The 13,506-nt window shown below is 42.1% G+C and overlaps 1 protein-coding gene across 1 annotated transcript in view; it reads right to left on the bottom strand.

Annotated features, from left to right (window-relative positions):
- The window catches only part of LOC147688873 (macrophage mannose receptor 1-like), a 731,375-nt gene that overhangs the window by 185,734 nt on the left and 532,135 nt on the right, over window positions 1-13,506 (bottom strand). The gene's annotated exons all lie outside the window — the stretch shown is intronic.

The following is a 13,506-nucleotide window of genomic DNA, read 5'->3' as shown; positions in this document are numbered from 1 at the left end:
TTTATGGGCCTCCGGGAGAAGAGACATCTTTATAGTCAGTCTTCTACCTCAAACACAGGCTGAGTAAGTGAAGAAGTCTGCCCCTCCCTGAGTGCCATGAAATGTACCTTTGTGTGTCAGGGGGCAGGCTTTCTTGTAACATGTGGAAAGGCAGGAAAGAAAACCATCCAAGTAAATGCTTCACTTTAGTCAAACTTGGCAAAAATATGATGGTGGTGTTGGTGGTGGTATTGGTGGTGGTGATATTGGTGGTGGTGGTGGCAATGGCGGTGGTGGCGGTATTGGTGCTGGTATTGGTGGTGGTATTGGTGGTGGTGTAGGTGGTGGTATTGGTGGTGGTGGTATTGGTGGTGGATGTGGTCGTGGTTTTAGTGGTGGTATTGGTAGTTATGGTGGTATTAGTGGTGGTATTGGTGGGGATGGTATTGGTGGTGGTATTGGTATTGGTATTGGTGGTGGTGGTAGTGATGGTTGTGGTATTGGGGGTGGTGGTATTGGTAGTGTAATTGGTGGTGGTATTGGTGTTGGTATTGGTATTGGTGGTGGTGGTATTGGAATTGGTGGTGGTGCTATTGGTGGTGGTGGTATTTGTTGCTGGTATTGATGGTACTGTTGGTGGTAGTGGTATTGGTGGTGTTGGTGGTGGTAGTATTGGTGGTGGTAGTGGTATTGGTGGTTGTATTGGTGGTGTTGTATTGGTGGTGTTAATGGTGGTGGTGTTGGTGGTGGTGGTATTGGTGGTAGTACTGCTGATAGTGTTATTGGTGAAGGTGGAGGTGGTGGTATTGATGGTGGTGGTGGTATTGGTGGTGGTGGTGGTATTGGTGGTGGTATTGGTGGTGGTAATGGTTGTGGTGGTATTGGTGGTGGTGGTATTGGTGGTGATGGTATTGGTGGTGGTGGTGGTGGTATTGATGGTGGTACTATTGGTGGTGGTGGTATTAGTGGTGGTATTGGTGGTGGTGGTGGTATTGGTATTGGCGGCTTGTTACAGATTTGCTGGGTAAGGGGAGGGGAACAATATGGAGAGTTTGGGGCGGTGATGTGAGGAGGAGGCATCATATTGGGGATAGATAGCAAAATGAAGGAAAAATATTTTCTGATGTAACCCATGAAATTATATAAGTCAGCCATTCAAAAGGATGGTCCAGCGAAGGGCAAAAAGAAGAAGGAGAAAAGTCATTGAATAGGAATCAAGCAAATGGGATTAGCAAGAAAGCCAATAAATGGAAATCAGTGGGTTGATCCAAAGTCCACTCCAATAATTAGTATTGTGCAAAACAGGTCTTAGTCTGTAAGCGATATGTAACTTGGGAGTCTTTGACACTCCTACACAGAAACCACATAAATGTCAGACAGAAATCTTTGCTGTGGGGTCAAAAACGTATTGTCAGAAAACGTTTGTCCTTTCCTTCCTTGGTCAGTATTACAAGCTGCACATAATGTACATTTGCTGTTTTTAGATGAAACAAAACTGAAAACATTGCCACTTACTGTTCATTGACATTGCATTATTTTGTATTGTTTTACAAACTTAGGCACACTTAGAGCGCTAATGCCTTAAACTGCATCCCTGAAGAGAAGCTGCCATTTTAAGGATCTTGCAAACTATATGAAATTGAGGGCTATGACAATTTATTAAAAAGTAGTTCATCACATTGAATATCAGCAAACATTTTATATTGAGCATATTTACTTCCTAGCATTTTACTACAAACATGAATTGCATAGTGATCTTTGCTACTGCAATTTTAGGAATGTTCATCCGTATTTTTTAACTTCATGAAACTAATTACCATATTTATAAATATTCCGTTTTTTTGTCAAAAGTATGTTTATTGGTATTTTTAAACACAGAAAAAAACTGCGACAATCCCGCACATCATCCCACACAGGGGTTAGCAGTGAAATCAGCCCACACGCAGCACGTGAAGCCGGACAGAGCTCTCTTCTCCCAGGCCCTTAACATACAGAGTAGTGCTCCAATAGTGCAGTTCCTGATGTAGGGGAGGTGTATCAAAACGGTCTGTGAGGTGGTCGGGGGAATTATAGGCCAATATCCTTACTGGACTCCCTCATGAAGCTAGCGGGAAGGGTGGTCCTAAGCAAACTACAAACCTGGACAAATGACAACAATATTTTGAGTCCGGTGCAATATGGCTTCAGAGAGGGGATGGGTACTGTGGAGCAGGTCCTCAATTTCATAATTATTCAGGGGAAATACGCTCGGGCTAAGAAAGAACGCCTATATGCCATCTTCTTTGATCTCACAGCCGCGTTTGACTGTGTGGATCATGCGAAGTTATGGCAGACCCTTGAGGAAATAGGAGTGGAACCAGCCCTAGTCTCATTCCTCCGCCAGCTGTATTCTGGGGCAACACCTAGGGTACGGCACGGGACCAAGGGAGAATGCACTGGGCCTTTTCCCATAGAGAAGGGTGTCAGGCAGGGCTGTGTGCTGGCCCCATTCTTATTTTCCATTTACACTAATACTCTGGAGAAACAATTGGAGGCCAGCAACATTGATTGCCCAAGATTTGGTAAGAAACAAGCTGTATCACTCCTTTATGCGGATGACGCAGTGCTTATGGCCCGTACCAAGATAGGAGCCAAGAGGGCTTTAGCAGAATATAATCACTTTATGGCTTCAAGAGGGCTAAGAATTAATGCCAAGAAATCGTTTATGATGGTGTGTGGGAAGGGGCGGGCCGAAGCAAAGGGATTAAGGGTGGATGGCCTTACAATCAAATGTACAAAAACTTTTTCTTACCTAGGGGTTCTGCTTGATGGTACGGGGCAGTGGGGAGCTGCCATAAAAAGTAGGACTTTGTTATTTAAGCGCTCTATAGTGGTACTTATGAACTTTTTGAAGCAGTTGGGCAAAAGACCCCCGGAATTTCTTCTAAAAATATACAAGGCAAAATGCAGGAGTATCGCCCTATATGTGGCTGGAATCTGGGGAATTCAAAATGCTCCGACTATTCAGGTAGCTGAGAATTGTTTTCTAAGATATCTATTGGCATTGCCACAGGGTACAGCGACGTGAGGAATTAGGTCTAGAGTATATTTCTGACCTTATAAAAATCCAACCAATCTTACTCTGGCATAGGGTATGGACCGGTGAATCTTTGGAGTTAAATCGGGACATCATAAAGGAGCAATGGCCCTCAACAATGTAAATTGTATCCCGTGGCTAATGTATGTAAAAAATATCTTTACGGATCTGCAAAGACCAGAATTATGCAGTGACCCGTAAAATATCATTGGGATATCAAGGAAAGACTTGAAACTATTATGTACGAGTCATTTTGGAATGTTAAGAAGTGCTTGTGAACTCCCGAAACGTACCGTCTTAAAGCATCAAATGACCCTGCTATGCCAGACTATCCAACCGTATCTATCTATTTGCAGTGTGGGTTTTGACCGTTTTCTCTTAACGCGGTTCAGATTTGAGTTATTCTTTCGCATGGTAACTTTTCCATCAAGGAATGACTGGTCCAGGGACTTGGAACCCTGTACTTGTGATGACCTGTCAAATCAATCTACTTTCCATCTGATTTTATTTTGTAAACATTATGACAGGGAACGTAAAAGATGGATTAGACAGTATTTAAGACAAGGTCATTGGCGCCAATGCAGACCAGCGTATCTAAGCCTCCTGCAATTAGGTAGTGAGAAATGCATTATGGTTATGACTTGTTTTTTAAAAAGTATTTAAAAAAAACTTAAATTAATGATGGTAACTGACTGATTAATGACCTCATTTTAAAAGTAATGTCTATAAGGATCTGCTTTATATCGAAAAGTTATTAATTTAATGTCTTTTAATGTCTTTTAATTCTGTTTTAAAGTAGTATGTTTGAGTGTATTATGTAATGTGTATTTATTGCGACGCTTTTATGATTTTATACTTTGCTAAAATCGAATAAAGCATTAATGAATCTGAATCTGGTCGGGGGATCAATGAAAGTCTCGGCAATCGCCCCCATAACAAATTGCCTGAAACCTACATGCCCCAGACTGAAACTAACAGCCGCCAGTTTATGCCAAGTCAAACGGTGAGCTTCCACGTACCAGCTCCCTGGTGGCTATTGTCCTGGAAGAAGCGATAGGAGGGATTCACATTAATAACAACGAAATACAAAAAGCCCATCCAATCCATGTGTAGCCAGTGTTTTTCTGACTCTTTTTGTGACCACTCTACTAGCACTCGGAGTAGCGCCGCCTTAATGTCAGGTGTGCACCATATATACAGAGGTGTACAAACATTTACAATGAATACTCAAAATTTCACAACACCAAAATGAAGCTTAGTACAGAATAATTACATTCGAAGCCAATTGCAATATGAAAAACATTTACACAAAGCACAATACTGCATAAGTGTGGCTCACTGGTTAGAGGCGGCAGACCCGAGAGCAGAGGACGGCCCGGGACCAGGGTTCGATTCCCGACGCGGCAGGTTTCTGGACCAGGGCCAGCGGACTCGATAATTCTCTCGCCTCGGTGCCCACTCTGATCAACGATCACACTCGGCAACTCTGGGCATAAGCTTGCCTCATCTGCACTAACGGCCCCACCAGACCGCCGGGGATGCCTGGTCTCACCCTGGAGATACCCATTAAGGGACCATCTCTCAGGGAAGCCAGGAAGGGTTTCACAGCGGTCGAAGCGCGGAGAAACTCCTCCGGGAGTCGATCCTAGCGCTATATAAACTTGCAATTAATTAATTATATAAAGGAAGGAACCAGTCCTTTAACTAGAATGCCAGTGGACAGGCGGAACCGAAGGTGGAATCAGACTGCCTGCCTGTCTCACAAAACCAGTGACTGAATATTTTATAAGATTGTCAGCAAGGGCCCACAAAGTTGGTATTGGTTAATCCCTAGGTGCACCCTTCTTTCTTGTCACAGGCTTCTTCTACACGAGGAATACGAGGTGCCCCCCGCAGTGGAATCCAGATCTGGCAGACACTACTTCCGCAACGCAACCGTGAGTAATCCTGATCCAGTGGCGGCCGGAGGGCTGACAGGGAACTGGGGTCTCAAGGGGCAGCGTGAGGAAGTAAGTGCAGAAGCCATTTCGACTACGGAATATACTAGTGGGAGAGGCAGTCCTTAACGTGCAACGCGCCAAAAGGCAGTGGATGTTTAAAGGAAATCACTTGATACCAATACAGCGATGTCAGCAGAATGGGATAAAGAACGGGAAGAGGCTGCTCTTGATATCTTCAAAGAGCAAGCTGAGCCAGCGATAACACCAACAACCAGCACTGGTGCACAGCAGACACCCCAAGGGAATGAGACCAAGAGACTTCTGAATGAACTAGAAAAATTGCAAAAGACTGATGTAGCCAAGTGGTGGAAATGCACATCTCTCAAAAAATACATTGATGTCGGCAGAGTCCCCAGAGGCCTAAGAATTCTGGTAGCGCCAACATATGAGGATCCCGACCCAGCCATGCTGCAGGAGTGGGCCGACAATAGCGCTGAATCATCGTGCACCATGCTGCGCATCCTGGTAAAATATGCCTCTTCGGACAGGGAAAAGTTACTCCTAAAAATCAACCACCTTATGGAAGAGTTGGCAAAAGTGTCAAACCAAGATCTGGTGAAAAAAGGATTGGAGGATATTAACACAAGAGTACAAAAACTGGAAGCACCATCAAAACCAGAAAAGCGGAAAAATTCCAGAGAGATAGAAATGACTATCTGCAAGGCCGAATCTATACCTTTGCAAGGAAATTTGAAAACATACGCAGGCAGCAACTTTCTGGTACAGGTGGTGCTCCCTCTTGCCCCCAAGTATTGAGTGAATCTGAAATAAGCTCAGGTGCAGAGTCGGAACCAGAAACAGGAGCACACGTAAACACAACAAAAACCATCCCAACACCTATGGATGAGTTTGCTTTTTTACGAATGGAAAGACTATTGAGCCTAAGACCGAGAACGCAAAGAGGAAACACGAGTACAAATATCCAAACCAATCAACCAGCAGAAGGAGGAAAGACAGACGCTGGGGCAGAAATGGCAAAAAGAACAAAAACAACATACAGACGCAACAGGAGACGATGAACACAGACATTCCAACCACAAACACAGTCATTAATCTAACAACAATGGAGTTGACAACTGAAGAAATAAAAACTTTGACACTGGGACTTTCTTTTTGCAAAGAAACCAATTTTAACTATGCTGAAACAAGGATTGAGCTCTACCAATTTACACGCAAACTGAAATTGCAAAAACACTTCTCATCACTTAAAGAAAAAACGCATGATAACGGGGGTGCAACGAATCAAATGGCAAATTTGCACCCCATGACAGTCGCAGACTTTGAGACATTGAAAGATATCACTGAACTGGAATTGAACTTGGAGGATGGTAGTTTAACAAACACCCAAACAGGGCAACTATCTAACGCCCAAATCCACGCCACTGAAAAAAGTCCATTCAGACCAAAATCAACATTCTACCCCCCAATGCCCAGAGATAACATTGACAGTTTTGCGGACAAAGTTATAAATGACCTCAAGGAACTGGCTATCATGAGCAGCAATCATTATAACAAAAATACCAACAACCAGAGAAAAAAATATGACACACTGATGGAAAAACTGAGACAAAGACCCGACATTGTAGTCCGCAATGCGGACAAAGGAGGAAACATTGTACTCTGGCCTTTTGAGATGTATGAAAAAGAGGCGCTCCTCCAATTACAAGACAAACAATGCTATATTAGAACCAATAGCACAAACATCCTCAACATTAAGGAAAGATATCATACATGCCTTTACAATTGGAGAGGGAAAGGACTCATATCTAAACAAGAGCTGGATTTCCTCAAAAACGATTATCCAGTGACACCACAACTGTATTTACTCCCTAAAGTCCACAAAAATCCCAGCTGCCCACCAGGAAGACCTATAATTTCTGCTATAGGCAGTCTCTTTGAAAATACAAGCAAATACATTGACTTTTTTCTTCAACCCATTGTCAGAACTTTGCCTGCCTATCTTCAGGACACTGGTGATTTCTTAAATTGTATGTATGACTATTTTTGGGTCAAGACTTCTGCTCTGTCACCTTAGATGTCCAGGGCTTATATACTAGCATTAGATACGGGGATGGTTTAAAGGCAATGCAACATTTCCTTGGTAACAGAGACATCAGTCTTTTTCAACACACTTTAATGCTGGTACATATGGCAGAGTGGTGCCTGGAGAACAATACCTTCACTTACAACAAGCTACTGTACAAGCAGATACAGGGGACTGCCATGGGTACTTGCTTCGCCCCCAGCTATGCTAATTTGCATATGGGCTGGTGGGAGGAGCAAGTACTCATGACCCAACATCTTGACATCATCAACAACAACATTGTCTTATACAGACGTTACATAGATGATATATTCATCCTATGGCTTGGTACTGAAGAAAGTGCACTGCAGTTCTCCAGAGATATCAACTGTAACAATCTGAATCTGAAATGTACATGTACAGCCAATAGAAACAGCATTAACTTCTTAGACTTAGAGGTTTTCCATGAGGGAGGCAAAATACATACTCGCACCCACAGAAAAGAAACGGCAGGGAACACCATTTTGCACTCAACAAGCTCCCATCCTCTAAGCCTAAAAGAGAGCATACCTTATGCTGGATGCATAACAATGAAACGTAATTGCAGTCTTGCTGCAGACCTCCAAAAGAGTACAGACAGTCTCTGCATTAGACTCAAGAAAAGAGGATATAGCCTTACCACCCTCAACAAAGCAAGACAAAAAAGCAAACGCCTAGATAGGCCGGTCTTGCTCCAAAAAAAGTCAGAAACAACCAATAACAAGAAACCAACTATCACTAATGCCATGCCTAGACTAATCACAGGGTTCAACATACATCACAAAAACATCAGAAAAATCCTGTATAGGCATTGGCATCTGATTAAAAATGACACTGTCATAGGACAAAATTGTGCCAAACTACCCCAACTAACATTCAGAAGAGCAACCTCAATGAGTCAGGAACTGGTCAATTATGCACCATCAGCCCCGACTAAAAAAATCTGGTTACATTCCCAACCGGGTTTCTATAAATGCACCAGGTGCAAAGCATGGGGTAAACACAAAAACCGTCAAGTTCCTCTTCAGAAAGTCCCCATTCAAAATCAGACAGCACTACACATGCAAAACAGATTTTGCAGTGTACGTCCTGAAGTGCTCCTGCAATTTGATATACGTGGGCAGTACCATTCATCCAGCTCATGTGAGGATTCTGCAACACCTCCGAGCAATAACCAACGATGATCCCGCGTACCCTGTGGCCCGCCATATCAATGCATAGCACAATGGCAAGACAGAAAATCTGACGTACTTTGTACTAGACAGTATAGCACCGAACCCCAGGGGAGGGAACAGACAGCTGAAATTAAGACGGCTCGAATCCAAATACATTATCGAGCTCAACAGCAAGATCCCCAATGGGCTGAACGCTGATGAAGCACTCAGTGTACATCTTTGACTAGGAAACCCACTAATATAACCTAACCCTCTCTTCACCGTCTTTTAAAGTTTCCCATTCCTGCAGATAAACATCTGGTTTCGCCATCTAGGATGAATCCTTTTTAAACCACCACAAAGTGCACTTTTTTCTGATTAAACAACTTAATTTAATCAATTTTCACATGATCTATGAGTTTAGTGGAAAACAAAGCGCCTCTAACGTTACCCCAATTTGTAAAGCAAACTTGAGTTCCTCAACAAAGTTGAGAGATAGCATACACCCTGACCCCCCCCCCTTTTTTTCACTCTAACCACATCCATACAAACTGATGCAGTGCTTTCAGAATGGATATACGGAGGAGAACACGGACATGAGTCAGATAAGCCCACTTGGGCTGGATTCCGTTAATTTTTTCCGTCAAATTTTTCCTTCCTCTAACACTGTTGGGAATTAAATAAACCCCCACGCAGAATGCGCAGCCAGCCCTTGCATCCTCGCACCTGCGAGTTTAATCTATAAGTATACATGACTAGCTTTGACATTAGTGCCTTTCTATACTCCCAAGCCAGTGTCTGGGACCGCTAAAATAAACATTTCATTTCACAGCCTTTTCCGTGCGATTATTTCCGCACAGCTTGTGGCCCCTTGCCCTTGACTTCACTTCTTTTAGTAAAAGGTGACAGCAGGACATCCGTACGCTTAGCTTTCACTCTATTGTCCTACCTTGATTCAGGCTCACTTCAGAGACACACCACACACGTAGGCTGTGGAGTACAGGCACACGAGGTTACAGAGTGCCGGCATGTAGACTCTTTTAAACATGCCGCGTTAGGAACTCTTTCATTTCTCAGCTGACACGTGTGAGAACACAGGCTATTCTCTTACGATTATTTGTTTGCTTTAACAGCGTAAAAAGCCTTATTATATTTTTTAAGCAAATTGCATACTTTGACTAAAATAATTACATGTAAAGACGCATTTACAAATTATTTACAACAATTGATTTCTATGCTTTTCATGTTGTGTCATAATGATTTGCAAAATACAGAGGCGCTTACAACTCTGCTATGTCCATGATCACATGTTATTTTTTGTCACATGGTTGTTTCACTAATTAAATCAATGTGCACTAGTATAAAAGCAGCTAGCAAGCAAGGTGTCAAACAGATGTAGTGAGCAAGGGGGTTCCATCTGCCGAAACCCATCTGATCGCTGTTATTGGTGAATAAAGAAACCTTTGATTACATCCACGGAGTCGGTGCCTGTTCTTCTTGAAAGCTGAAAGCCAGGATTGGAAGAATATATATATATATAATCTCATTTAGAATTAACAGTTGAATTTCATGTGCACTGTGTATTTTGTTCTTTCTCACGTTTTGTGTTGCAAGTGGAAGAAGAGTCCTTGTTAGCAAGAATAATGTCTTTGTTTTCTTAGTCAGACGAGGAGAGAAGAGGATACATCATGAGCTCAAGGTGATAAGAGACATTGTTGTGTTTCACACAGGAGAAGGCCAGGGAATCAAGGTCATCAATGTTATAGTTCAGGAGAATCGCTGTCCAGTGGAAACCTACCTATGTGACCATGTAACGTGACGGATGGCGTGACTCGTCGCTAGGCCTTTTGGAAAATGTATCTGTAAGAATGTGATGCAAGTAGGGAAAGAGCCCACTTCTTCTTCCTTCTCTGCCTTAAGAGAAACAGTATCTTAGAACGAGTTCTGTAGCTTCATGCTACCTGACCCAATGATGTGGAGAGACTTCTTAGAAGACTGCACGTGCTGACACCTTTTACTTCACTCCATTGAGAATGCAAAAGTAAGAATGCCATGTTACCATGTTAGTCTAGAGATGGAATAATGCTTTACTTTCATCAACCCTCGATGCAGGGGAATTTGGACTGATGCTCTTTGATCCTTTGCATTTTATTTCTTGAACTAATCATTCTGTTTATGTTGCATAGATTAAGCTGGGTGTGCAGATTTGGCTTTATGCCGATTCCACTGTATTTTTGCACTCTCATCTGGAGGTGTCTTTATGTTGTTATTTCTGGCTTTGTAATAAATTGACTAACCTTACGAAAGTGTCTGTGGTTACTATGGGTCTAAAGAGTCGGCTGTTCAACTGATTTGGAATTCATGTTGATCTTTCTCTCCTCCACACTTTCATGCTGCTAAAAAGAACCATTGGACAGAGAGTCTAGATCTGACCAGCAACTTATGGGCCCGGCCCTTTTCAGATTCCTCAGCTCAACCTTGGAGAGGGTAATTCTTCACCTCCTCGAGGAGTGGGTTAGCTACACCAAGCTTTTTTCAGAGGTTCAGTTTGCCTTTGGCCCTGGAGTGGGAACCGTGGAACAATCTTTTGACCTTCTTATGATTTTTGGCAAATATGACCAAGCCAAGGGTGGGGCAATCCTTATGACTTTTATGGATCTGTCCAGCGCTTCCGACATGTTGGGCAGGGAAAGGCTCAAATAAATCTAACAATAATCAACCTTTTGATTAGACTGCATGAGGGGACGAAGAAACGGGGCTGATTGGCCACTAACAGAGACTGTACCCCATTCTTTTTTTCAAATAAAGGTGTCAGACATAGTTGCATTTTCGCACCCTTTCTTTTTCTCTCTTGCATAAATGCCCTAGAGAAAGAACTGACACTAAGAGGTAAAGATCTCTGACAGATTGGGAACCCCGTCATCCCTGTGTTTCTTTACGCAAATGAGGCAGTCCTTTTAGCCCGCACGGCAAAAGGCCTTCAGCTGTTATTGGACACTTTTAATGACCATGATGGAACCTGAAAATTAACCATGCACAGTTGTTGCAGATTGCCTAAAACTAGAACAAGCAGACCCCATTCCTTGGTTGTCTTATGTTAAAAATTCCTTTTTGGACCTTGACCTTCCTCACTTCTTTTTCTCTCCAAATGGTTTTACTGGCAGCATAAAAGATTAGGATAAAACTACATTTATCAACTTAGATCCCTGAAAAGGCTTTGCAATCAACAATCTCTAGTTACAGTATTACATTAGCTAGGTGGGAGTTGAACACTATCTCCTTTTGGTTACCAACACAGAAGACAGGTTCTATCTTACCCGTTTATGGATAGGCTTTGTCCCTTCCTAGTAGTGCACCCCCATCAGGGATCAAGGTTCCACTGTTTACCACCCTGTCCCTGTGATGACACCACAAAACAAACACTGGCCCACTTCATGTTTGTTTACGGCTTTTACATCCAACCTAGAAGGTCTTTTCTGCGACCCATCTTCAGTCCTTTAGTGTCAGATCTCACAATACGTGTTTGTCTCGCCTCTTATGCCTACAGTCAGAATTATGCTGTCTTGTTAGCATTAGGTTTATTTGTGGGTCTTTAAAAATCAGGAAATCTCTGAACTAAAAAGTTTTTTTTTATTAATTGCAGTATTTTAATCGTATATGAACATCGCACTTGCACTTTGAGTTTTGACTATTTTAACTTTATGCCTTTTATGACTGATTGGTACACCTGAGGGCTTTTACTCGATGCTGTCCTTTTTTTCATAACAACTTTTTGCCTATGTGGCAGGGTTTTATAATTATGCATTTATGTAGACCCAAATAAATCTGGTTCACTGGTGTAACGAAAATTGAGGGGGCCTCCATGCATGTAAAAAGTGGGTCCCCCTCCAGGCTCAATCGGGAGCTCTCTGGCCAGAGTGCTGTGCCGAGGGAGCGCCCTGAAGCTTGGGGCCCCCCGCACCTCGGGGGGCTGTGTTAAGCCCCTGATCTGATTGATATAAATAACTGATTGTTAGCTGTTAAGACATCCTGGGCAACTTGGTGGATCCCTTATGTGTCTTTTTTAATGGACAATTTGAAGGTTTTTGTTTCCTTGGTCTCGTCTTTACTATATGGATTATTATCACCAGATGTATCATAACAACTGTAATTCATTCCAAACCTTTTGCATTGTGATCTGCATTTATCTTGTTTTAAATTTTTATTTTGGGTTCTTTTATGGCTTGTTTGAGCTGAAATAAAGTTGATTGACTGACTGAAGTGCTAATTGTCCAAATGTACTTATTCAAAATAAATGAAGTTGTTCAGCAGATATATGAAAACTAAATGGAGCATCATATTTGAGCTGTGCTCTAGCATTCGTTATGACGGTAATGAGCTTTGGGGAGCACTCCTCTTTCATTTTTTATAACAATTATAATATGTTTAAAACCTTGGTGCAGCGGCTGAAAAGGGTTGTCAAGCCTTAAGGACTAGAATGCAGTTAGAACAAATTTGGAACTTGTAGAGTTGCACACTGTTCACACGGTGATACACACCTAATCCTATTTTTCAAAAACAATTCACCACAAATTTTCAATTTGTAATCTTTAGTTCATGTCATTTTCTGTGTATCATGACAATCAAAAGATAAATACATGTGAATTTTTCCTTGCTGATCTATCACAAACCATTACATGATATGATGATCATTGTACATTTTATATATTTTTATAACAGTTGTGGAAATCAACATCAATTCATCACATTTACATTTCATGCCCAATGCATTTCGGTACCAGCCTGCTACCTTCTTCAGGGACCAATCTGTATGAAGTGATGTCACTCTGTAATCAAAGTCTTCGCAGTGTAAGCAACTATAAAGCTGTTCACATATGCACGAAACTGTCACTCTTATGAAGTCTGTGTTCGTAAACTGGTTTGTCTGCGCGAAAGAAGAAGAATTTGCGGAACATTTACTTTGCAAAACAGGTAATCTACGAACACAGACTTCGTAGGAGTGACGGTTTTGGGCATATGTGAATAGCTTTATAGTTGCTTACACTGCGAAGGCTTTGATTACAGAGTGACATCACTTCATACAGATTGTCCCCTGAAGAAAAGTACCAGGCTGGTACCGAAATGCATTGGGCATGAAATGTAAATGTGATGAATTGATGGCGATTTCCACAACTGTTATAAAAAGTATATAAAATGTACAATGATCATCATATCAAGTAATGATTTGTGATAGAT

The sequence above is a fragment of the Lissotriton vulgaris genome, chromosome 10 (genome assembly GCF_964263255.1).
Source record: "Lissotriton vulgaris chromosome 10, aLisVul1.2, whole genome shotgun sequence".
Lineage (NCBI taxonomy): Eukaryota > Metazoa > Chordata > Amphibia > Caudata > Salamandridae > Lissotriton > Lissotriton vulgaris.
This window is presented reverse-complemented; position numbering and strand designations above follow the sequence as displayed.